The 24,279-nt window shown below is 53.4% G+C and overlaps 1 long non-coding RNA gene across 1 annotated transcript in view; it reads left to right on the top strand.

Moving 5' to 3' along the window:
- The window catches only part of LOC311612748, a 67,066-nt gene that overhangs the window by 15,445 nt on the left and 27,342 nt on the right, over positions 1 to 24,279 (top strand). The gene's annotated exons all lie outside the window — the stretch shown is intronic.

Below are 24,279 nucleotides of genomic sequence, written 5' to 3'. Positions count from 1 at the left end.
CAAAATACCATCCAGCCAGACAGCTCGGAAGGAACAGAGACAACAGCCTGCCCAGAGGCAGGGGGATGGGCACCGTGACCTCGAGGAGGCCCCTTGTTGAAGGAGACACCTAGGACTTCACCAACAGGTTTCCCTGGGGACGAAGGACAATGGCATGCTTGGGGAAATCGGGATGGACTGCGCTGCTGCCTCTCCCACACACGCTTCCTGTGCCGAACCTTTCTCCCCCCCGCCCTTGTGTACTGCTGTCTCTCTCCTCCTCAAGTTTTGCGCAACCTCGCTGGTGTCCCAGGAGCCCGGCTGGCAGAGCTGAGTGCAGGGCCCTGCAGGTCCAGCAGAGGTTCCTGTGGGAGCCTTCCCTTTCCCTCCTGCAACCTCCAGTCTCCCCTCCTGTCCCCTGTCCTCCCTGGAGGAGGCAGGAGAGAATGGAAAGCCAGGGGGGCAGGCTGAGAGGGAGGGTTGAATTCTGGGGGGTTACGGTGCGGGGGGTGGCTGTGGCCAGTTTGGCAAGAGATTTGAGATAAAGTTCAAAGTGAAAAACCACTCGGATTCAGCAAAAGCCAAGACTGGTTAGGCTAAGTGGATAGAGCGTCGGCCTTCAGACTGAAAGGTCCCGGGTTCGATTCCGGTCAGGGGCATGTACCTTGGTTGTGGGCACATCCCCAGTCAGGGGTGTGCAGGGGGCAGCTGATCGGTGTCTCTCTCTCATCGACGTTTCTAACTCTCTATCCCTCTACCTTCCTCTTTGTAAAAAATCAATGAAATATATTAAAAAAAGAAAAAGAAAAAAGAAAAACCACTCAGGGCTAGGGGCTAGGGATGTCCCCTGACCTCCTAGGGGAGCACCTGGGTGCATGGGAGGTTATTGGAGTGGAGCGGTTGATACCTTCTGTGGAAGAGAAGAGGGGGGAGAGGTGGGGCATGCACTAACTAGGGTTCTAGAAACCTGGGTTCTAGTCTGGCTTTACTGGTAGGTAATCTCTCTGAACCTCAGGTTCCTTGTCAGTGAAATGGGGGTCACAGGCCTCTCACGGGGTTGTTGTGAGGCTCAGAGGAGGTAACGGACAAGAAAGGGTGTGTGGTATGCAAACAAGGCTGCAAAGGTGAGTTGTTATTATAATAAGATGGTGCCCACATCAACAAAGGTTGAGCTGGTGCACTCTATTCATTTGGCTGTGGGACCTCGAGGTCCATCAGCAGCCATCAGGCTGAGCTGGAAATCCGGCAAAGCCCCACGGATAGTGCCTGGTTGGCAGGGAAGTGGGTCAAACCGGCCCACAGCGCCTGTGCCCAGCCCCTTGCCTGTGCTCAGTATGAATGCAACAGATGCTTGTGGAGTGAATCAATCAATGGTGTTTTGGAGAGGACACTGGCAGGACTGCGCAAGAGCCATGGCATGCGAGCCATCCCGGCGGGAGAAAGGAGAGGCCCGGTGGCATAAGGAAAACAGCACACGTTTCAGAGCCAGATGACCTGGGTTCGAAGATTCGGTTTCTGCAGCCGTAAGTGGGGATAGCAACAGTCCCAGATGGTTACAGTGGAGAGCGTGTGTGTGAAGGGGCTGGCCTGCCAGGGCATCCCATAAAGGTAACAGGAATGACTATCAGGATTACGACCCGGGCAGGGGGGGGCTTCCTTCCTCTTAGGACAGACTATTCAGAGGCTTCTAGACCCTCCTGCTCCCTACCCTCTCCGGAGGCCGGAAGGGTGGTTTGCCTGGAGGCCCGGTGGGTGCAATGAGTGGGAAACACGACCCTCTGGAGGAGCCCCCAGCTCTAGCCTGGCTCCAGCCTCGCTTAGGGAGGTCTATTCCAGGCCACTGAAGACCACTTGCCAAAGAACAGCCAATATTTTCAAAGGGGGCTGACCCAGAAGAGGGGACCTCCTTGGAAGAGGGGGTGATGGGGGATCTTGATTCCCTGCAGTGATCCGGAAGCCCCTTCCCCTCCAGCTTCCGAGACTCTAAGTTCCAGTATTGCATTTGTGGGGAGGAGGTTGTTACCATCTTACTGAACCTCTACTAACCCAGGCCCCACCGGCTAGCCCTGTTTCCCCGTTTCCTCGTTTCCTCAGTGGTTCCTTTCTCCCTGTCACCCAGGCCTATCCCCTCCACTTGTCCCTGCCCTTCCCTTACCCCGGCCTTGGCCTCCGCACAGTTGTTCATCAGCCCCATTACGATTTCCTTCCGGTTTCTCCCAGGCCACCCCCGCAGGTCTTATCTCACACCTGGATGATTGCAATCGCCTGATAACTGATCGCTGGTCTCCAGACTACACCCCCTGCTCAGACACCCTCAGCTTCTTCCTCTCCAGGAGGGTCAAACCCAAACTCCTTTTTTTTTTTTTTTTTTTTAGCCTGTTTGTCCTTTAACTATGCGGTCATGTGTTGGTGAACGTGGTACATTTGTTGGCCGTGTCCCCCAGCACTGTCCAGTCCCCCCAACAAGCCCGACTCATTTTTACCCCCCGGGGGGTGGTGGTGGTGTCCTTTCCACACTTTTCTCCTTACCTGAGGGACCCTGATGCTTCCTTCCTTTATAGACCTGCCCATCCTTAAGACCTGCTTTTTAAAAAAATATATATATTTTATTGATTTTTTACAGAGAGGAAGAGAGAGGGATAGAGAGTTAGAAACATTGATGAGCGAGAATCATCGACCAGCTGCCTCTTGCACACCCCCTACTGGGGATGTGCCCACACCAAGGTACATGCCCTCGACCGGAATCAAACCTGGAACCTTTCAGTCCGCAGGCTGACGCTCTATCCACTGAGCCAGACCGGTTTCGGCAAGACCTGCTTATGTTCCTCTCTCCCCTCCCATGCCTCTCCTCCTCCCTCCTCCCGCTTCCTCGCCCTCTATGAAGCTTTCCTGACCCTCTGCCCTGGGCTCTCTCTCCTCGGATCTCCTTTGTGTGGCCCTTGCCAGCCTGTGTGCCCACCCGGTGTTGGCTTGGGCCGCTCCAGGCTGCCACTTCCAGGAAGGGCGAGAGGAAATCCTTCTGGGAGCACAGGTGGGGGCTGGGGCTGGTTCTGCCCCTGTGGGCACGCTTCCTACAGATGGGGCTGATGATTGGGCAGTCACCACGCCACTGGCACAGGCTGGCAGAGGAAGAAAAGCCCCCTGCTTGCCTGGAATGCAAGCCTGTCTCCTTCCCCCATTCCTCTGTCCATCTCATTCCAGGAACAGGGTGTTGAAGGAAGAGGCTCCGGGTACTTTCTCAATCCCGAGTGTGTGCCACACACAAAAGGGGACCCAGCAGCCAGCTGGCCTAGAACGTTTTGTCTGGAATAGAACTCCAGGGCTAGACTAGCCCAGCCCTCTCATTCTGTGGCTGAAGAAACTGAGTCTTAGAGAGAGGGGGGCGATGTGGGACTTTGGACAGGGCCTCAGACCCCGGCTCCAGTCCCTGCTGAAAGGCCCAGCCCTCCCCGAGGGGACCCTGCTCTTGCTCCCTGGGGCTGGCCTCCGGGTGGCCGCCCGAGTGCCCTCTTTGGACCACTCTAGTGACCTTCCGTCTCAGCGGACAGGAGAGATCTTTCTCTTCTCAAGGGCTCTGCCTGGGGGATCTGAGCCCTCTCCTGGCCTCTGGGTGCCCAGGACAATGACAGGCAGAGTGGCTCTGCCCCAGCTCCTGGCGAGGAGGTGCCCTGGTCATACTTCCTAATTCCAAGAGTCAGGGCTGGGGTGGGGTGGGGCTTAGGATGGGAGGTTACTTCATCGGAGCCAGTCCTTCAGGCCTGGGAGGAAAGGGGGATGGGAGAGGCAGAAAAGGGTGAGCCAGCAGGCAGGCGGGAGGCACCCGCTCTCCTGGATGGTTCTCAGAGAGGCTGGGACTTCTCCGGAACCCCCCCCCCCCGGGGGGGGGGGCTCTTTGAATGCCCGGTTAGGGGCGGGAAGGGGAGAGAGGGAGCGGGAAAGGGAGAGAGGTATAGAAGATGTGATGACTTGATCCCTAGTTAAACAAACACAGAGCCCTGCCGAATGGTGTTAGCATCGCTGAGGAAAGTTAAGTGCTCAATTGGCAGGTGTGTCTCACCGAGCCCTGCCTCCCTTCAAACAGCACCTCCATCCCCCCACGGATCAGGGATAAAGAGCAGGTGCCGTGGGACAATACTGGGGAACAAAAGGGTGCCCCTGCCCCCTCCCCACTTCTGAGGAAAGGAGGGGCCGTCCTGAGTTACGGGAGAGACCCGGAGGGGGGCTGTGGGACTTCGGGGAAGCAGAGGGCAGGGACACCCTTTTGTTCCCCAGAGGGCAGGAGGGACGTGCAGAGGGTAGGAGGGGTGAGCGTACGGACAATCCCAAGGCTTGGCAGGGGAGTGGAGTCACACCTGGGGGCAAGGGGATCCGCAGGTTTTGCAGAGCCAGGGAGCTAGAGGGGGGTGCAAAGGGGGAATGGACTTCGTGGGGAGGGCGTGGGCCAGACCAGACCCCCTCCTGAGCTTCTCCAGGACCCCATTAGAACCCTAGTCCCCCCTCCCCCCCCCACCCCCGAGCTGAACTCCTACGAAAGAAAGCCCACGGGTATCTTCACCCAGGGACTAGGTCTGGCTCCATCCGCAGAATATCGTGGGCAGAGATGGGCTTGGCACAGTGCCCGTTAATGCACAGCGCGGCCCGGAGCGGTGCCTGGCCTTGGTCAGCGTGCAGCAGATTCGGACTATTTATTGTTGCTTCTGCGATTATTGTCGGACACTCTTCCTCACCCTGCAACCTCAGGCAGGCCACTGCCTTTCTCGGCCTTCCTTTTTACATCTGCCTTTACCTCTTCACCCCCAGCCCCCCTCTCCCATCCCCTATTCAGGGGTCTTCAAACAACGGCCCGCGGGCCACATGCGGCCCGCAGAGGAGTCTGATCCGGCCCGCCAGGTTTTTTGGGCAGTGAGCGCAGCCGAGGTGTTACAGTAGGAATTAGTAGTTCATATAGTCCGGCCCTCCAGCTCTCTGAGGGACCGTGATCTGGCCCCCACTTTAAAAAGTTTGAGGACCCCTGCATCTCCTCCCCATCCCCTATCCCCCAGTACCCCTGTCCTTCCCATGCGTTGTCCCTCCAGAATGTCCCAGGACTGGTGAGAAGCAGAGCAGGAGATCTCTGTAGAGGAGGGCAGGACATCGGGGAGCAGGGAGGCGAGGAGCCCGTGCGTGGGGTGCGGCAGGTCTGGAGGTGATTCTGTCATTGCGAGTCCTGCCCGCCGTGCACGTGGGGGTTCCTTTGACGTGCACATGTGCCAGGCGCAGGAGCGGGCTTGGCTGGCCCCCCTGCCCTCCGGCACGCTTATCTCTGGTTCCTACCTGGGCTGTCGCTGGAAAGGCGACCTAGCCTTGGACGGCCCCTCCTTTCCTCAGGGTTCTGGGGCGAGGAAAGGTCACTTTGAGGTTTCCCCTTTGCTCCAGCTGCTGGCTCCTCCCTGCCTCATCCAGGGTGGGAGCCACGGGAGGGAGAGCTGGGTGGGTGGGGTGGGAGCTGGGGATGGGCTAGGAGGGCTGGGCTCTCGGCTGGGGACCGTGTTCGTGTCAGAAGGAGTGAGGGTGCAGAGCACAGGCCTGTGGGTCTCCAAGTCATGTACCAAGACTCCTTTTGTTTCTATTGTCCCCATGTTTCTTGGACACATTTCCTCCCACCACCTCACCCCAGCCTAACCTCCTCACTCATATTGTGAGGGGGTGCCTGAGATGCCTCCGAATTGGCCTCCCACACTCTGCCTGTTCCATGGAATGGCACCCTAGAGTCACTGCCCAACCCCCCCTCAGGTCCCCACGCCTATCTCTAAGTCTCCCCCCCCCCCCTCCAGGGGAGCAGGGAAGGTGGGGGACAGGGACGGTGCAGGGCTGAAGCAAAGCTCCAGCAAAGAGACGGAGGCTGGGTGTTGAAAAGCACTCCCCAGCAGTGACACCTGCCCAAGGTCACAGGATCCCGGACATGGACCTTTAAGGCTAGACACCCAGAGGCCTGTGAGGTCAGGGCTAGGCTCACTCAGAGGCAGGTGAGTGGACAAAGAGACCCGGGAAGGGCCAGCTGAGGAGCCCCGAGCTTGGTCAGTGCTGCGCTGGGCCCCGCTCCTGCAGGGAGCTCTGGTTGAGTGGGTCAGTGCAGCAACACCCACCAAAGGTGCCAGTCCCCGAGGGGCCCTCCACACGGGAGGTAAGGGTCCACCCCTGTCCCAGGGTTTCATACGGAGGAGCATCAGGACAGCCGGCCGGGCTCTGGGCAGTGCCCGGGAGGGCCATCCTGCTGGGGGAGGAGGCGCGGGGCTGGTCTCCATGCTGCCCAGGGGAGGTCCCACCAGCCTCTGGACGCCGGGGCCAGGGGGGAGAATGAGGAGGATGGCGGGGAGGAGGACTGTGAAAGAGGGGTGATTCTGTGAGTGAAGCCTTCCCGGGGGTAAACCTCCTGATCTGCCCAACAGAGGGACTCTGCCTCTCGGAGGGGCACACCCTGAAAGCCAGTTTCCCTCCCTGCACTCAGAGTGTTGACGCTAGAATGAGGAAAGAGTCACTTGACCCAGGCTGGGGGCTAGTTTTGAGGAACAGGGGAAACGCCCGAGGGAGACTGGGACCCCCCAGAGCCGCGGTCAGGAGGCTGGGAGCCCAGACCCTCTTGCTGACGGATCCACTTGGGCGTCGGGCCCCCTGGTCCTGACCCCGCGTGTCTGAAAACGCTGGATGCCTGGTAGCCCTCAGGATTAACGGCGACGAAAACGGCCCGGTGCCGCCCAGGCTGGTGCCCGAGCTGGTAGAGAAGCGAAGGAGTGGCAGAGGACATCTGGGGGGCAGAGGGAGGGGAGGCAGCCCACGGGGCAGGCCCGGGAGCCAAGCACGAAGAGCCTTTTTGCTTCCAAGAAGGAGAAGAAAGGGAGAGGTGCAGCCAGCAGCTTCAAAGGCGGGCGCCCCAGAAGGTCCAGCATTTTTGTCCCTCCCTTGCAAAGCGCTTGCAAAGGAGCTGCTGTCTCGCTTCACTCTGCTTTGGGGGCTGGCAGAACTCCTCCAACCGAGACCCCCATCCCACAAGCTCCCGTGGCCTCCTGCCTTGGACCTAGGTGCCCCCATGGAAGTGAGGACCACGGGGCCCCTCCGAGGTCCCGGGCCGGGGGCTGCTCTCAGACCCAGGGGCCGAGCGTGCCTCCCACTTGTGCTCAGGCTGGCACCCAGCCCACCCCCTGACCAGGAGGGTCCTGTTATCCCTCCTCCAGTGGTCCCGTGCCCAGGGGGTGGCAGGGTGGGGCTTACCGGCGGGCAGCGGAGCCGCAGGGCAGGGCTGCAGGTGTGTCTGGGAGCGGGCCGCTGAAAGGTGTCCAGAGGTGTGCGAAAGGGCTCTGCTCAAATAATCCAGGGAGGGAGGCGTTTATAAATAGCTTTACCTCAGGGCCGCGGGGTGAGCCCCAGCTTCTGATTGGCTCCGAGGGGAAGTGGTTTTGAACACTACACCAGGGCTAAGCCCGGGGAGATAGGAAAAGGAGATAAGGGAGGGAAAAGGTCCCAAATGAACAGCCCTTTTTTTGTTTTACCCGAGGAGCAGGGCTGTTTGATGGGAGCTTGGCACTTCCTAAATCCACCCCGGAGACAATAGGTCACATTCAGCGGGGTCCCTGCCCCACAGGCGGCCGGCCCAGGCCGAGGAGGGGACAGGGCAGACCCCTCTCCAAGCTTGCTGTCCTGCTGCTCAGGGGGCTGGGGTCAAGCCAAATAGCCTCCTGGACAATGGGACCCATTGAGGCCAGCAGAGGGCTGGGGTCGTGGGGCTGCTTGCTTTGAAGGTTGGAGAGCTGGAGGGGGGTGTTGTGGGGGACAGTAGACCTCTGAACACCCCTGAGGAAGGGGACAAGCCCTGTCCGGGAGGCCCTCAGCATGGGTGGTTGGAGCTTGCAGTGGAAACCTGGCTTCCAGTCTGTCCCTAACCTTACGTTGCGTGTAAGCTCTGTGCCTTGGTCTATCCACCAGTGCTTGGAGGAAAGGACTTCCTTCCCTCCTAACCTCCCAGGTCAGGTGCACATGGAACAGGGGGGTTTGGGATATGGTGAAGGAACTCAAGAACTTACAACAATGATATAATAGATATGTAAGCTGACCTTAAGGCTCCCAACCCTCTAATTCCCAGGCCTCTGCCACTTCCAGGAGTCAATGTCTTCCTGTGTCACAGCTCAGCTCAGGCTGCTGCCTGCTGTCTGGGTTAGAGCTGCCTGCTCATCCCTAACCCCCCAAGCCCTGTGGGAGAACCTCAGCAAGGTGAGTTGGTACTTCTTGACATATCTCTCCTGGGCGGGAGAGTCCCCACCTGATGCCAGGAGCCCCTTCCTTTGCAGCGTCTGGGACACTCCTGCCCGAGTCCTGAATTGTACCCCCATATCTCCTGAAGAGAGCAGAGGCTCCAAGGTGGGCAGAAACCAGTACCGGGGCTTCCGGAAGGCACCGCCCCACCAGGGAAGACAAAGTCCCCCTGGGGAAGGCGAAATGAGCTAGCTTTGGCACATAATAGGGACTCAATAAATATTTGTGGAATGAATAAAAGAATGAATTGTCTGTAAGCCCAGCCCAAGGGAGAGTGTGTCGGCGCATTGCTGTGTGGACGAGGGAAACACCCGAGGTCACTCAGAGTTGTCAGGGTGTAGCGAGGGGCCTGGACATGACGGAAGAAAGCTAGGATGCCAGCCACCCGAGCACACCCTGCCACCTGTGGAAGAAAGGATGTGTGCATCGACCCTTCCGCCAGGAACCCCTCCCCAGGCTCCTGCCCTGGCTTAGCTGCCATGTTCCCACAGCTCCCTCTGCTTCACCATGGTAACAATACACTGTTCACAAGGGGTGGTTATTATGCGTTCAATCGTCAGTCTTTCTCCAAAGACTGTGAACTCCAAGAGGAGGGTGGGACAATGTATGTTTCATTCACTCTGTATCCCTACCACCTACCCCGGTGCCTAGCACTTAGTAGGAGCGCAGTATGGATTTGTGGAATGGGTGAATGACTGTAGGATGGGATCTTTAAATGAAGCAGAGCCAGAAGGCGAGAATTTGTTCATATGTCTCCGGCACTGTCCAGTGGTGTGGGTAGTTCGACATGCTCTAAATGTTAGGCAGGCACTTCTTATTATAGAAGGCAGAGAAGGCATCAGGCTCTACCTATGGCCAGGCTACCGTGACCATCAAGATCAAACAACTGACTTCTGGTCAAGATGATGGTTCAGGTAAATGGGGTGCTCACCTCCTCCCAAAAACACATCACAATTACAGCTAAAACACAGAACAACCATCTTTTAGAGCTGCCTGAAATAGAGCTGAATGGAAGTCCTGCAACTATGAAATTAAAGAAGCCTCATCAAGACTGGCAGGAGGGGCAGAGACAAGGAAGAAGCTGGTCCCACACCCATGTGTGGCAAATACAAATTGGGAGGGATATCTCAGCTGTGGAAGTCACCCCTGAGAAGTAAGGGGTCCCAGTCCCACACCAGGCACCCCAGCTCAGGCTCCTGTGCCAGTAAGAGAAGGCTTCTGGCTGTAAAAAGCAGCGGGGATTGAGGCTGAGGGAGACTGAAGCTGCTAGAGTCCCAATCAGTTCTTCTTTTTTATTTATTTATCTATTTATTTATTTATCTATCTATCTATTTATTTATTTATTTATTTATTTATTTATATTAAATTATTACCTGTGTACATATTTTAACATTGCCCCCCCCCCCTCCAGTCAGTTCCTCTTAAAGGGCCCCTACATAGACTTACTGGGACTCACTTCCTCAGCTTCAGGGCAGGGCAGCAGCTTAAAAGGCACCAGAGACACACGGGGAGGACCTGAATTGTTGGGCACCAAGGGAGAGCTTGGGGCAGCTTTTTCTCAGGCAAAAGTGCTGGCAGAAGCCATTATTCCTTTGATGCACCCTTTCCCCACAGAACCAGCAGACGGGTACCATATCTGAGACTCCATCAACCTGGCTCATACTGTTTGCTCTGCCCTGGTGATTCCTTGAGACTCTGCCTCACCCAAATTTGGGCTCACCCAAGCTGTTTCCGGAGCTTTACTATAGCAATGGTGGGTCTTGGCTCATGCTTCAGATTTTTCTAAAACCTCTCGATTTAGCAGCATCTGGCCTCAGTGAGTCCCATACCTCTCGCTAAGTGGCCCCAGGCCCAGCAATAGCAGCAGGTGGCCTTGGCTCACAGCTTGGCCTTACCTGGGCATCTCCAAGCCCAGCACAAGAAGCAGCCATCTGCAGACCTCTTTGTAGTTTATGCCCAGTGGTCTCAGTAAGAACACAGACAGTTTATCTATTGGTCTGCACCTCCCGGGAGGCCCAGAGCCAGAGTACCTAGTGGACAGCTTCAGACCATGTTCAGAGCACTATGACCCAACCTCCACAAGTGACACACTCAATGGGTACCAGAGCCCTGCTGAAGTAAGTCCTGCTCTGTGTGGTGGGCTCCTGCATAACTGGACCTCCAAGGTGACTGTAGGTTGGTGGTCAGTGGTCACAGCCACCCTTCCAGTTGACCAGCCCAGATAAATAACTCCCATTGGGATCAAGGCTTAATTACAACAGAGGAGTGTATAGCTCACATGGGGGGTATGCCTAGAGTGCCCAGCTGGGGTAATCAGGGAGGCTATGCCATTGGACCCTTCAGGACACCTACTATTAATACATTAGGCCACACTACCCAGCTTAGGAAACATAGCAGCTCTACCAAATACATAGAAGCAAACACAGGGAGGCTGCCAAAATGAGGAGATGAAGAAACATGGCCCAAATGAAAGAACAGAGCAAAACTCCAGAAAAAGAACTGAATATAATGGAGACAAGTAATCTACTAGATGCAGAGTTCAAAACACTGGTTAGAAGGATGGTCAAGGAACTTAACAAGGACTTCAATAGCACAGAAAAGAACCAGTCAGAAATGAAGGATACACTAACTGAAATAAAGTATAATTTACAGGAATTAACAGTAGAGTAGGTAAAGCCAAGAATCAAATCATTGATTTGGAATATAAGGAAGCAAAAACCAACAAATCAGAACAGAAAAAAGAAAAAAATGAGGGTAGTTTAAGGCGCCTTTGGGGCAACTTCAAGTGTACCAACATTTGTTTCATGGGGGTGCCAGAAGGAGAAGAGAGAGAGAGAGAGAGCAAGAAATTGGAAACCTATTTGAAAAAATGAGAGAAAACTTCCCTAACTTGGTAAGGGAAATAGACATACAAGTCCAGGAAGTGCAAAGTCCCAAAGAAGATGAACCCACAGAGGCCCACACCAAGTCACATCATAATTAAAATGAAAAAGATTAAAGACAACCAGAGAATCTTAAAAGCAGCAAAATAAAAGCAGTTAGTTACCTAGAAGGGAGCTTCCATAAGACTGCCAGTTGATTTCTCAACAGAAACTTTGCAAGGCAGAAGGAATGGCAAGAAATATTCAGTGATGAAAAGCAAGGACCTACAACCAAGATTACTCTGTCCTGCAAAGCTATCATTTAGAATTGATGGACATACAAAGAGCTTTCCAGACAAGAAATGCCGAAGGAGTTCATCACCGCCAAACCTGTATTATATAAAATGTTAAAGGTCTTCTTTTAGAAGATAAAAATATGAGCAATAAAATGACATAACTATTAACAATTGAATCTACAAACAAAATGAACAAATGGAACAGAAACAGACTCAGAGATACAGAGAACTTTTTGTTGGTTGTTAGATGGGAGGAGAATTGGGGGCATGGGGAAAAAAAGGTGAAGGGCTTAAGAAGTACAAATTGGTTGTTACAGAGTAGTCATAGGGATCTAAAATGCAGCATAGGGAATATAGTCAATAATAATTTAATAACTATTATTATTAATCTAATAATAATCTAATGGGTATAGGGTTTATTGGGGTTATCACTTATTAAATTAGGTAATGTTTGGTCACTGAAACTAATATAATGATGTATGTCAATTGTAATTGAAAATAAAAAATGATTAAACATCAATCAATCAATAAAATATAGACTAGAAAAGAAACAAAAAGATCAAACAACTGCATCCCTTGCTGAGATACCATGCCTGTCAGGGAAACTTTTTGTTGTAATTAGGTTCCTTCGGAGCAGAGAAGGCATTGCCCGACTGACTGGAGCACCTGGGGCTGCCTGCTGGCACATTTCTCTCTTTTAAATGACCCACAAACATTGTGGTCTATCAATCAATCTAGTGTGGATTTTGCCACTGTGAGTCAGTCTCCCCTAAGACCAACTGACTTTCCATAGTAGCACTTGGCTTTCATACAGGTTATCTGGTTTAATTTTCATAACAACCTTGTGATTTAGGCATGTTGTCCTCATTCTTCAGATGAGGAAACTGAGGTTGACGGAAGTGAAATAACTTGCCCACGGTAAAAAAGAACGAGGTGGAAGAGACAGGATTCTAACTTAGATATTATGGCTTCCAACCCCATGCTGTGTCCATTTTATCACTTTGATCTTTGAGCCGGAAAAGCTAAAGATGATACAAGACCACACCTTTTAGATACTTGCAGGCATAGCTCTCCAGAGGAAGATGGCTGGGAATCCAGAACACGTTCTAAGTTTGGGAACTTGTTAGCTCTCCCCCATAGCCCTTCTCCTACTGTCTTAGTCAAGTTCTTGGTGTGTAGATCATACATAATAGTGACAATAAGGAGAGATGAAATCCAGAGGTGTCACTGAAGTCACCAAGCAAGATGGACAGGGGCCTCAGAGACTGAGAACTGCTTATGGGTGAGAAGCCAGGAAGGAGGAAGCTGGATTTGGAGACTGGAGAAGCAGAGGACAGGAAGTGGGGAGGCCCTGATGATGCCCAGGACATCTGAGGGTATCTGGATAGAACCGAGACAGAGTTAGGGCTGTTGGAGAGGAAACAAAGATATGAGAAACAGACAGACAGACAGATGGCAGAAATAGAAACAGAGAAAAGGAGTCAGACTCAGAAGCAAAGAGCGAGGAGCAAGGAACACATTAACATCCAAAGCAGCTCACAGTTTTGACTTTTGTTAAATCACTGTTTTTCACAGTGAAGGCAGGTACATGTCAACCTTATTCCTCTCTCTGGGGCGTATAGACTCTCCTTTGGTAGCGACCTACTCCCCCCACCTTCCCAGGGTTGAAAGCTGTTATTCATTCTTTCATGCACTCACTCAGTGCCAGGATCCTGTCCTGGGGATACTGCGATAAGACACACCCTTACTCCCAAAAGACCTCAGTCTGGTGGGAAACCCAAGGGAGTGAAGGGAGCATTGTCGTATGGAAAGGCAGAGTGCCGTGGGAGTGCGGAGGGGACCCCTCCGTCCTGGAGGGGACGGAGGGATGCCTGGGAGCACTTCTCCCAGGAGGGGACACGGGGGGCCCTGCACAGCTAGAACCCGGGGACTTGAGCTCTAAACTCCTGGTGGCCACTCCAGGAGGAAGTAGGCTGGGGGATGCCCCTGGAAGGTGTTTCCAGCTTGTTCCCTAGCCCCCTGACTTCTGGACCCATCCAAGTTTCTCTGCTTTATTTTTAAATATATTTTATTGATTTTTTTTTTTACAGAGAGGAAGAGAGAGGGCTAGAGAGCTAGAAACATCAATGAGAGAGAAACATCCATCAGCTGCCTCTTGCACACCCCCTACTAGGGATGTGCCCGCAACCAAAGTACATGCCCTTGACCAGAATCGAAACAGGGACCTTTCAGTCTGCAGGCTGACGCTCTATCCACTGAGCCAAACCGGTTTCGGCCAAGTTTCTCTGCTTTAAAGCCCATCCCTGAGTCCGGTGTTCCTCTCTGAGCCAACACTTATCATCCTCCTCCTCCAACTCTATTCTTCAACTTTGCTGCATTTCACTTTCCCACTCTCACTCCCTCACACCAAACTGATTGGGGGGACTTACTGAGCTATGCAGGTAAAGTCAACGCACCCACAAAGTACCCTCCTGACACATACCCTTTGATCTGGTCCAGCTAAGGGACAGCTAGTTTTCTAATGAGCACACTGAAGCTAGATCCCTAAGAAGGAGATTAATTCTTCCACCTGTGTCCATCCTTGGGCCTCTAGTCTTACCTGCTAGCTCCTTGCACGTGCGTCCTGTGTGGGGCCGGTGCCAAGGGTGTGGGCAGAATCATGTTTTGGGCAGAGCAGTCCAGCGACTTAAACAAACACCTCAAGGCTGGAGACAGAAAATTCTTCACCACCCAGCCCTGCAGTGGCAGGTCTGACCTGGCCCTGTGGCTGCCAGTTTCAGGAGTCCGTGGGGCCTGGCGAGACTCCAGAAGAGGTGAGTCCTCACCTCTCACCTCAGGGCAGCCAGGGGCTCCGTGCCCTTGCCTGAAGCATCTTAGCTCAATCAGAAGACCGGGGAGGCAAAGCTAGTAGGGTAATGCCAACCTGGGCCTGGTCTACTGAGGGAACTTGTGCTCCTGCCACGCGTCTGACACTGGGTGAGGAGCTGGGGACACAAGACCCAAGAGAGCCAGGCTTTGGGAGGTCAGGAGGCTGAAAGAGCAGGCAGGGGGAGCTTCCCCGAATACACATGCCCAGAGCGAGAGGGCGGTCCATTGAGAGGCACCTGAGGGTGGATTCTGAAGTGGAAACAGTGAGGTCAGGACCCATCTGGAGAGTCAGACCTGAGTTGGCCAAGACTCCCCAGCATTTTTAAAAATATATATATTTTATTGATTTTTTTACAGAGAGGAAAAGAGAGGGATAGAGATTTAGAAACATCGATGAGAGAGAATCATTGATCAGCTGCCTTTTGCACACCCCCTTACTGGGGATGTGCTTGCAACCAAGGTACATGCCCTTGACTGGAATTGAACCTGGGACCTTTCAGTCCACAAGCCGATGCTCTATCTACTGAGCCAAACCGGTTTCGGCGTCCCCAGCATTTGAGATTCGAGGAAAGGGAGTGTCAGGGAACCATGGGGAGAAGAGGAAGGAGATTTAGGGTTCATTGGAGTCACTTCCCTCCTTTTACAGATGAGGAACCTGAGGCCCCAGAGACAGGAGGGACAGAGAGACAAAGGCCAAGCTGAGTTCACGCTCACCCCAAGCCCCCAGCCTGAAGCACAAACTAAGTTTTTCCTCCAAAGAAGTGGCAGGAGGTAACCAGGGGACCCTTCTCACTCCCCATTCTCAGTATCACTCCCAGATGCATGGCACTTTCCTGAGGTGGGCACGTGCTGGCTAGAGAGCACCAGCCGGCTCTGTGCAAAGAAAGGTTTGGGGGAGGCAGGCCTGCAGTGTCAGGGGCCAGCAGGATGTGGCTCCCGGGTGGGCTGGTGCAGAGGCTTCCAGACAAGAGGAAGCGATTCTGCTCAGAACCCAAAACTGGTGGCCAGGGCGAGGGTGTTGGGAATGCTGAGAATGAGGCTGGAGGTGGGGAGGACAGAGGGGAGGAGTTCCAGGCTATTAATGTTGTCGGAGAGGCCTCCTGGCTGCAATTCTGGCTTTGGGGCCTTAGGCCAAAGGGACTGCCTGCCTAGATCCCCAGTTCGGGGAGACCTGAGATGACGGGAAACATGGAACCACTGACCCAGGGTTCCAGGGCCTCCCCTTGTCGCCAGGGTCTAGATTGGGTAGCAGGAGATTTAAATCAGAAGGTGTTTTGTGATGTTGGGAAAGTCAGAGGAAAATGATCTCTCTCACTTCCCCTTTCCCATTCCACATTCGCCAAGGGAAGAGTAAAACTGGAAGGTACCTATCACCCATCACCCAGACCAGCCCACCCAACTCTCCCCCGCATCCCCCCCAGGTCCCCTTGACCACACGGGCCTCTCGGAGTACTGCCAGCTGTACTCTCTGTACTCCCCTACCTGCCCAAGGCGAGGTGTTTTGTGTCCCTAACAGATCCTTGAAGCCAGAGATTGTGTCACCTGTATTTGAGAGGCTTCGGGATATAGTGGGGAAATAACAGAACTTAGGCCCAAAAGCCCGACTCTGGGTTACCTAGTCACGTGACTAGGAAAGTATTTCCTAGCTCAAGTATTCGACTCCTCGAGCCTTTGTTTGTTCATCTGTTAAAGAGGACACATGGCAAAAAGGAGGTGCTTCTGTGAGGCCAGTTCCTTTCCTTCCGGGACCAACACGTGTTTCTCGGGGACTGCGTCCTGTCCGTCCGTTGGCCTATCTCCATCATCTCTCATACCCCCTGCCTTCAGCCCTTCAGCCACACGCAGCCAGCGGACACCCTCTCACACCCTGCCCAGTGACTGGCCCTCCCTCCCTGGTCCCAGGGAGCCAGGAGGGTTGAGATCTCACCTGTAGGTCCTGCCCTCACAGTCTCCCAGGGAGGCAGCCAATTGGAGGGATGGGTTCGGGGACGATCTTCTCCCAAGCTGCTCTGAGCAGCAAAACCTTCTTGGCATTCTCTGCACTTGGGCCTTGGAGCCCCAACCCCCACTGTCCCTCCGCTTTTGGGAGGTGAGTGTGTGTGTGTGTGTGTGTGTGTGTGTGTGTGTGTGTGTCCATAGTAGAGGTGCGGGATCAGAGAGGCAGACTTTTCTAAAGGGGACTGGGACTTGGGGCACAGAAACACCTTCTTCTTCCTCCCTCCTCACCCCATTTCCTCATGACCCTCGACCTGTGGTTCTCTGCCAGGCCCTGGGGCAGCTGGCCCTCTGGTGGGTTGGGGTGAACCCTCTTAACCTCTAGGTCCTGAGCTCACCTGCCTGAGAGATAAACCAGACTCCAGGGCCAGACCCACAGTAGGTTTGCAAGAACCACGTCCTGCAGTCGGGACTGTCCTCAGTTCCAGGGAGTGTGGAAGGGAATGTGTGTCTCTCCTGCATTGCCCCCCACCAGGGGCTATATGGGGGGGACTAGTCCTGGAAGGTATCAGCGTCCCTCCCCAAAGCAAGCCTTCATTGCTGTGGTTTTTTTTTTTAAACCTTTCAAGGTCAGGGCATTCAGCAGCCTGATTCCTCCCTTTCTCTCCTTCCAGCAGCCTCCCCCAGAACTGCTCACAAAAGGCTCAGGTGGAGGTGAGAGCCTGGTCGGGGCTAAGTTCCCAGCCCTAGAAAAGGGGCTTGTCCACTCTGGGTGCGGGGCTGGGACCAAGCCAAGGCTTTGGGCTGGGACACACTCAGGGCTCCTCGGGCCCCTCAGCCCTCACCAGCCAGAACGCTGTTCTCGCTCGGGGAGTCGGGGGGGATGTGGGTCACGCACAGAGTGCCCTGAGAATGTGGTCTCTGGGTCCCCGTGCTCAGCAGGCCGAGGCGGGTGTGACGGAGACTGGTTGAGGGGCTCTGGGGTCCAAGGAGCAAGAAGGGCATGTCCTACCCCACAGCGTGCAGAGAGCAGACTCGGAGCGCATGCATATTCCGAGGAGTCCCGGGGTCGTCGTGGTTGGCTGCGGCCAGTTCCTGTCGGCCTCCCGGGCCGGGCTCCGGCCTGGGCTGCTTACAGAGCTGCATTGTTCCCCGGGAGCCTCTGGAGCATTTCGCTGGTCTCATCCTGCCAGTACATTACTTGGCTGTGATTCCCGCTGAAGACATCTCAGGGGGCAGGCAGGGCGCCAGGCTTGCGGGCAGGACACCAACTCCTCCACCAAGCAGGGAGCTGGAGGCGGCCAGGGGCTCGGCAGCCTGCAATGTGACCGATGTGATGATGAGGGCTGAGTGCCAAGGGCAGCCACAGGTCTGCTGGGGAAGGTCTGACGCTACTGCAGGCCTTGGCGAGGAGGCCGAGAGCACACTCTGTAACCAGCGCATCTGGGCTGGGCTCGGGGCTCCCAAGGAGCATGCTGTGTGATTATGAGCATGTAACTGAACTTCTCTGAGCTCTCGGTTTCCTCATCTGCAGGCTGCCTCCTGCCTCCAAGGGATGCTGGGAAGATGAAACAAGGTAATGCATCAAAAGCACTCAGCACCGGGGTCTGGCACTTTCTCTAGACGGTTTACCTCACCAGCATTGTCCTTTCAACTAGGCTCTCTCCCCATCCAGCTTCCCTTCTGTGTTCTCTAAGTCATTCCGCTCAAGCCACGCCTCCTCCATGAAGCCCGCCGTGCTTGCTCTGACTGTACCCACACTTGGGTGATAACTGCAGCTAGACACTTGACCTCGTGCTGTTAGGGATTTGGTTCCAGTGGTTTATAAGAAAGAGCATAGGAATTGGGTGTCTTGCTTCTGTTTAGTCCTTCATGCATCAAACTGTACTAAGCATACTAACATGAGTGCTTACTTATTGACTGAACATACCCATCCTGGGTCCTGCCCCAGGGCAATCGGAAGACCCTTCATTGATTGAGGTCTCAGTCATGCTTTGTGAGAGGTCCAGAGTTCCAAAGAGGCGCTTCAGTTGCAGCCCCACCCCACCATGTAGTGAGCTCCTATTATTGTGACGTACCCACATTTTTTTGATTTTGCACCCCTCCTTTGCCCCCCGCCCTCATCCCTCTGACTCAGAGCCTGAATTCCCTTCCTGGCTCTAGTTTTCTGTGGTTAGGCGTGGGGGTAGGATTTGGGTGTCAGGGCTGCACCAGCCTGGAACGCTCACCTTGAGGCTGTTGTATGGGAGAAAAACACCGATATTCTGCAGGCCACTGTGGGCAGTGCCACCACTGAACTGGGGTTTAGTCGTCAGCACACACAGGGCCTGAGTGTACTGAGAACACAACTCCTTCAGCTTCTGTGTGAAGTCCTACACCCCCCGCTCTAAGGGCTGGACCAATCCCCAGGCTCGTCTTAGAAAGAGACCATCGAGGTCCATTTCCTGGGCTCTCTTTCTCTGTCCCAGAGCCTGCAGGGCCCTCCCCCTCTTGTCAATAGAGGTCTACAGTCTAGAGCAGCGGTCACCAACCTTTCGGACCTCACAAACTATCAGTGGTCCTCGGACCACCGATTGGGGACCGCTGCTCTAGAGGGCTCATCAGACACACCAGACTCCGGAGCCCAGTTCAGGGTCAGCTGGCACAGCCAGCCCTGTGCGTCTCTAATGGAGTCCTCCTGACTTCTGCCCCTGGGAAGGCGAGCTTCCTTGACGAGGGCTCAGCCCTCCTGCTTGGCTCCAAGTGAGAATAGGAAGCAGGTGACGGATGAAGCTGTGCTACTGACGGAAGGTAAAATAAACAAATGCATGGTGCCGCAAGAGCCCTTTGTGTTTGTGGAGCACCTACGGCGTATCGAGCGCTTTCACAGGCACCATCTCACCGACTCGTTAGCCACAGCCCTGCAACACAACAAGACACGACATGGGCAGCAGCTCTTCACCCCGGTTTTGCATCTGTGGAAAGTGAGGAGGAGCGACCCATCCAGGGAAATGCCCACGTTGGCATCAGATCCCAGGGCCTCTGTGCTCCTATCTCTATACCCTGCCAGCCTGAAAAACGATGCTTTGATTGAGGATGACCGGGAGAAGAGGGCATGTTGTTGACTTTGGGCAAACCACGTCACCAGCGCAGGCCTCAGTTTCTTCTTCTGCAAAAGGAGGAGGACATCCATGCCATTCCCAGACCAAGCAGGGGTTTGTTATCCCTCCCACACACTTTGTCCCCATCCAATTCCCGCCCTTACTCCAAGACTGTGAGGTACACTGGTCTGCAGGCCTAGACTTGTCTGAAGAAGTTGGGGTCCCTAAACCAAAGAACTTATATACGTACTAATAATTATATCCATAGCCCATGGACACGGGCAATAGGGTAGTAAAGACCTGTGGGTTGGTAGAGGTAGGGATTGGGAAGAAGGGGGAAAGGGGTGGAAAACTGGAGATATCTGTAATACTATCAACAATGAAAAATACACGAAAGAAAAGAGAAGTTGGGGTCTGGGGAGGAAGAGACACCCAGATGGGTCTGCCTGGATGACCCACACGAGGCCGCCCCTGAGAGAAGTCCTCAGCCCAGGGAGACTTTTACCTCGAGTGGCTCCGCCATACCAGGCGCTTGGGTGGAGTGCAGGCTAAAGGGCCAGTGGAGAAGGAAGGTTGATTTGACCCCAGTGCCCCTGATTTTGCTGCCCCACCAATTACACAAACACAGCCCTGCGCGCTTGTCCAGCACACCCGCACGTCAAGAGCTACAGACCCCAGGACCCATTGACTCCTATGGGAAGAGCAGCATGCAGGATTTAAGTTAGACACCAAGGAGAACTTCCTGGACAGTGACGGGGCAGTGTGGAATCTTCTGAAGGAAGCAGGATAGTCTCTATGAGTGTGAGAGAAATGCCTGTCCCTCTGGTTGTGGGGATGAGGGTGGGGGAGGGGACACCCTTGACCTGGACTTGCCCAGATGAAGCTGGATAAAGAAGGCACACAATCTCTCCTGGTGAGTGCCTTCAAGCCCAGGCAGAAGGAAAAGAAATGAAAAAGCAACGTAGGAACTATATTCCTTACTTATTTCTGTGCCTGGGAATGTGGGACAAGAGGGAGTTCTGAGCTTGGAAGATAGCAGCGAGGGGGCTACTTGCCTGCTGGGCAGTGAGCCATCATGGAAGAAGGACTCTTGGGAAAGGGTGAGGAGTCCTAGATGCAGTATTTCTCTGTGTCCAGAGGCATCTGGAATGGCCAACAGGTCTACGTGGGCAAGTGAACTCGGGGGACAGAGCAAGAGGGGAAGCCCGGCCAGGGAGGGTGAAAGAAGGGTTACCTGCCCGTCTGCTCACTGAGCCAGACTCTGCCACGTCAAAGGAAGCAAGACCCTGGGAGAGGGGCTGAGAGGGCATGAAGAAGGCAGGATAGATGATTCTATCTATTATTATTACCCATCTTACTTATTTAAAAAATATATTTTTATTGATTTTTTTACAGAGAGGAAAGGAGAGGGATAGAAAGTTAGAAACATCAATGAGAGAGAAACATCGTTCAGCTGCCTCCTGCACACCCCTTGCTGGGGATGTGCCTGCAACCAAGGTACATGCCCTTGACTGGAATCGAACCCGGGACCCTTCAGTCCACAGGCCGAAGCTCTATCCACTGAGCCAAGCCGGTTTTGGCTACCACATCTTATTATGAAAAATTTAAAACATACAGAGCAGTTGTAAGACTTCTATGGTAAGCGCCATGGATCCACTACCTGAACTCTACATTAACACGTATGTGCTTTAGCACATGTCTATCTAATTGTCCATCTCTCTCTCCATCCATCAATCACTCTTAGTTTGGTTTGCCTTTTTTAAAAATTTATTTATTTATTTTTAAATTAAATTACTATCTGTGTACATATTTTAACATCCCCCCCCCCCCCCCTGGTTTGCCTTTTAAAGTAAGATGCTGGGCCTCACCAGAATGGCTCAATGGTTGAGTGTTGATCTATGAACTAGGAGGTTCAATTCCCAGTCATGGCACATGTCTGGGCTGCGGGCTTAATACTCAGTGTGGGGTGTGCAGGAGGCAGCCTATCAGTGATTTTTTCTCATCACTGATGTTTCTATCTCCCTCTTTCTTCCTCTCTGAAATCAATAAAAAATATTAAAAAAAAATAAAGTAAGGTGTAGATCGGTATCATCTAGGCCAGTGGTTCTCAACCTTCCTAATGCCACAACCCTTTAATACAGTTCCTCATGTTGTGGTGACCCCCCAACCATAAAATTATTTTCGTTGCTACTTCATAACTGTGATTTTGCTACTGTTATGAATTGTAATGTAAATCTCTGTGTTTTCTGATGGTCTCAGGCGACCCCTATGAAGCGTTGTTCGACCCACAAAGGGGTCGAGACCCACAGGTTGAAGATCGCTGATCTAGGCCAACACTTCAGTGTCATTTAACAGGAGTTTAATATTTTCCAGTTATTTATTTCTTTTGACATGTTTTACATACAGCAAATGGAACGAATTGCAAGTGTACCATGTTTGAGTTCTGAAAAACGTCAATACCTGTGCAATTCAGCCCCCCACCCAGATACAGAACATAGTGATGATTCTAGAAAGTTCCCTCACTCCCTTCCCAATAAACCCCACCCCACCCCGACCCAAGTATCCTGACTTTTTATTACAGATGAGCTTTGCCTGTTCTATAACTTCATTCATATGAATGGGATTGTATAATATGTTCTTTTTTAAAAAACATATTTTTATTGATTTCAGCGAGGAAGGGAGAGAGATAGAAACATCAATGATAAGAGAGAATGATTGATTGGCTGCCTCCTGCACGCCCCCTGCTAGAGATGGAGTCTGCAACTTGTGCATGTGCTCTGACCAGGAGTTGAACTGTGACCCCCTGGTTCATAGGTTGATGCTCAACCACTGAGCCACCCTGGCTGGGGGCCAATATGTTCTCTTCAGAGGTCTTTCCCTGCAGAATGACTTCACCTTCTTTGGAAAGAGCCTGTGTTATAGAAAGTCAGAACTTTTTTTTTTTTTTTTTTTTTTCAACCACCCAAATACATGTCCCCCAATCTAATCTTCACTAACCACAGGGAAGCTGTGTCTACAAGGGCATGATCAGCACCTCAGCACGCCCATTCTGTTTGTCCTTGACCAGCTGAAGGTAAACAGGGCTGGGCCGGAGAGCTCTGCAAGGTGTGCGAGGCTTCTCCGGCCCCAGCCTTCTCCTTCTGCTGCCAACTGCCTTTCCAGGGACCCCCTGACTCCCGTCTGACTTCCTCTTCCCACTCAGGGCACTAAGGGCTCTGCCTTCTTCTTCTTCTTTTTAAAATATATTTTATTGAATTTTTACAGTGAGGAAGAGAGAGGGATAGAGAGTTAGAAACATCGATGAGAGAGAATCATCGATCAGCTGCCTCTTGCACATCCCCCACTGGGGATGAGCCCGCAACCAAGGTACATGCCTTTGACCGGAATCGAACCCAGGACCCTTCAGTCTGCAGGCTGACGGGTCCACTGAGCCAAACCGGTTTCAGCAAGGGCTCTGCCTTCTTCACACCCTCCCCCACCTCTTCAGCCTGGACCCCAGGATCTGATACCAGCCGTTTACACGCGATAACTGATAGTCCGGTTACACTGTAACTGGACCCCTCCCCCTGAGGTGCTGCCTCCACCGGGACAGCCTTGTTCCCGATTTTATCGCCGAGTGAGGCCGACCGGCTCCTCAGCACCGCGCCTCTCCGACGGCCTCTGGGGCTCCCTAAGGACACGGCGTTTCTTTGCTTTTTAATATGGTTTTATGGATTTTAGAGCGAGAAGAAGGGAGACATGGAAACATCAACGAGAGAGGGAATGTCAATTGGCTGCCTCCTGCACACCCCTCACTCGGGCCTGCAACCCAGGCATGTGCTCTGACCCAGAATCCAACAGGTGACCGCTTGGTGCGTGGAACGTCGCTCAACCCACTGAGCTACACGGCCTGGGCGGCACGGCGTTTCTTTGGCAAGATATAGATTTTCAGTCATTCTTAGAATCAGCCCATAGATACAAGAGGCTTGGATGATAGAAAAGTGGTGCTTTGCTGGCAGGCACGGAGGGTGGGGGTGGGATGGAATGGTATGGTGGGTGGAGAGGGGAGGCCATAGTGACCGTGTAGAGTTGACACACACAAAATAATCTCGATACACAAAGCTTTCACATTTTTAAAAAATATATTTTTTATTGATTTCAGAGAAGAAGGGAGAGGGAGAGAAGGATAGCAACATCAACGATGAGAGAGAATCATTGATCGGCTGCCTCCTGCACGCCCCCACCACTGGGGATGGAGCCCACAGCCCAGGTATGTGCCCTTGACCGGAATGGAACCTGGGACCCTTCAGTCTGCAGGCTGTTGCTCTATCCTCTGAGCCAAACTGGCCAGGGACGCTTTCACATTTGTGAAAGATCCAAAGGCGGCTGCCAGAAGGCCCACCATGATGAAAATGAGGGAAAGTGGGAGGGGAGACGGGGGCAGTGTCAGGAGAAGCTTCATTGGAGAATTGTGTATCTTCACCCCCGTCCCTCGGAGGGGGTGGGGGAAGGAGCGGGGCCTAATAAACGGGGACAGGAGGAGATCTGACTCTGGTGGTGGGCACACAGTGCAATGCACAGATCTTATCACATGGAAACCCACACCTGAATCTATATGATCATGTCGACCAATGTCACCCCAATCAATTTAATTTAAAATAAATAAATACATAAAGCAGGAAAAAAAAAAAAGAATTGCGTATTTTCTCGGAAGCATATGTGAATGAGGCGCTCCACTACGCACTCTGTTCAGGTTTATTTGTGAAGTGAAAGTGTCTCCCTGCCCCCCACCCCCACCCCCACCCCCGTTCCCCCCAGATCGCTGAGGAAGAGGCTCCAGAACAGGTTCCCTGGGCCTGGGACTCTCTGACGGCCCCCCGCCTCCCAGAATGCCCTAGGTTGAGAGACACAGCCTTTGGCAAGGCATGGTAGGCCCCAGGTGGGAAATGGGAAATGGTATGTGGGGTCTGAGGGACCCAAAAAATTGCTCAAAGT

The sequence above is a fragment of the Pipistrellus hanaki genome, assembly GCF_964339955.1.
Source record: "Pipistrellus hanaki genome assembly, chromosome: 18".
NCBI classification, from domain to species: domain Eukaryota; kingdom Metazoa; phylum Chordata; class Mammalia; order Chiroptera; family Vespertilionidae; genus Pipistrellus; species Pipistrellus hanaki.
This window is presented reverse-complemented; position numbering and strand designations above follow the sequence as displayed.